General features: G+C 39.8%; 1 protein-coding gene across 9 annotated transcripts in view; it reads left to right on the top strand.

Annotated features, from left to right (window-relative positions):
* The window catches only part of LOC102585802 (ABC transporter I family member 11, chloroplastic), a 19,672-nt gene that overhangs the window by 13,167 nt on the left and 4,345 nt on the right, over positions 1–2,160 (top strand). For 6 of the 9 annotated variants that reach the window (XM_006364967.2, XM_015304247.1, XM_006364965.2 and 3 more), the window contains one exon: positions 1,056–1,283. The exons of the other annotated variants lie outside the window; for them this stretch is intronic. The gene's annotated coding sequence lies outside the window, so the exon portion shown is untranslated. The remainder of the gene's footprint in view (positions 1–1,055; positions 1,284–2,160) is intronic. 9 annotated transcript variants of the gene reach the window in all.

The following is a 2,160-nucleotide window of genomic DNA, read 5'->3' as shown; positions in this document are numbered from 1 at the left end:
CTCATAACCCCTTTCATGGGTGAAACTTTCAAATATACCCAATCATCTACTTCAAAATCTAACTCTCTTCTCCTAACATCAGTGTAGGATTTCTGATGACTCAGTGTTGTTTTCAACCTCTCTTGAATCACTTTCACCTTCTCCATGGCTTGATGAACTAAATCTAGTCCTATCAACCCTGCTCCACCAACTTCAAACCATCCAATAGGAGATCTGCATCTTCTCCCATAAAGAGCTTCATATGGAGCCATTTGGATGCTAGAGTGGTAACTATTGTTGTAAGCGAATTCAATAAAGGGTAGGTGATCATCCCAATTACCTTTGAAATCGATCACACAGGCCCTCAACATATCTTCTAATGTCTGAATAGTGCGCTCTGCTTGCCCATCTGTCTGAGGATGAAAGGCAGTACTTAAGTTTACCTTTGAACCAAAACCTTTCTGAAAAGATTTCCAGAACTGTGCAGTAATTGTGCACCTCTATCTGAAATATGGAGACTGGGACTCCATGAAGTCTTACTACCTCCTGAATATATAACTTGGCATAATCTTCTGCTGAATGGGTAGTCTTTACCGGCAGAAAATAGGCTGATTTTGTCATTCTATCGACAATCACCCAAATAGAATCATGCTGTCTGCGAGATCTTGGCAAACCTGTGATGAAGTCCATATTAATCATTTCCCACTTCCATTCCGGAAGCTCTATATTCTGAGCCAAACCATCGGGCCTTTGATGCTCTACTTTAACTTGTTGGCAATAGGGTTGGGCATAAACACCGAAAAACCGAACCGAACCAAATTATTTCGGTATTTCGGTTTTCAGCTTGGTATTCGGTATACGTTTTTGTATTTTTCGGTATTTTAGTTCGGTTTTCGGTATGTAATTTTTGTGTTATTCGGTATTTCGGTTTACCAAAATATATTATATTATAATATATATTAATATTATATTAATTATTAATATTAAATATAATTTAAAATAAAAAGCAAAAGTAGGTCAAATCAAAAGTTTGTCTTTTCAAACTTATGTTACTTTTCATGTGTTCCACTTTACAGTTCCCAAAAGGCCAAAAGTGGCCATCCTTCTTCCCACGTTCCCATGTCCACAGACTACAGCAGCATCGACTGAGTTTTGGCGACCGACGACCAAGAGTAGCACGCAGCAACCGCCAGTCGACCAGCAGGCAGCCGCAACATAGCAGCCGACCTTTCCAGTTTCCACACAGCCAGGTGCCAGCCGTGAGCCGATCATCGACCACTTTCCACTTCCACCGACCACCATAGGTATTGTATTTCTTCTTCCATTTTAAGTTAACAAGTTTCAAAATGAATATTTCTTCTTTCATTTATTTTTCTTTTTGATTTTTGCTTTTGTTACTAGTTAGTGTGTGAATTTATTGTGAAATAATTTTTTCAAAATAACATAAACCGAAATAACAGAAATCGAATCGAGTTATTTCAGTTCGGTACACGTTGTACAAGAACCAAAAATCAAAAAAAAAAATTGAAACCAAACCGAAATACCGAATGCCCAGCCCTAGTTGGCAATTTGGACACTTAGCAACAAATTCTGCAATGCCCTTCTTCATGCTACTCCACCAATAGACTTCTCTCAAATCGCGATACATCTTTGTGGAACTCAGATGGATGGAATATCTGGAGCTGTGAGCTTCCTCCATGATCCTCTCTTGGAGCCCATCCACCATTGGTACACACAATCTTCCTTGATATCTTAACACACCATCTTCCCCTTGTTCAAAAGCTAACACTTTTTGTTTATGAACATTTACCTTCAACTCAAGCAAAATAGGATCTTGGTCTTGCTTGCCTTTTACTTCCGACACTAATGATGACTCAGCCCCATTCGTCACCACTATTCCTCCTTCTGTGGAATCCATAAGTTTGACTCCCAGGCGTGCCAGTCTGTGCACATCTTTTGCTAACTCTCTCTTTCCTTCTTCAACACGGGCGGTGCTACCCATAGACAACCTGCTTAAGGAATTAGCAACAACATTAGCCTTACCTAGGTGGTAAAGAATACTCATGTCGTAGTCCTTGAGTAACTCTAACCACCTTCTCTGTCTGAGATTAAGCTCTTTCTGAATGAACACATATTGAAGGCTCTTGTGATCGGTGAACACAGCCACATGAACACCATACA

The sequence above is a fragment of the Solanum tuberosum genome, unplaced genomic scaffold, assembly GCF_000226075.1.
Source record: "Solanum tuberosum cultivar DM 1-3 516 R44 unplaced genomic scaffold, SolTub_3.0 scf00528, whole genome shotgun sequence".
NCBI lineage: Eukaryota > Viridiplantae > Streptophyta > Magnoliopsida > Solanales > Solanaceae > Solanum > Solanum tuberosum.
Note: the sequence above shows the minus strand (reverse complement) of the source record. Positions and strands in the feature narration are given on the sequence as shown.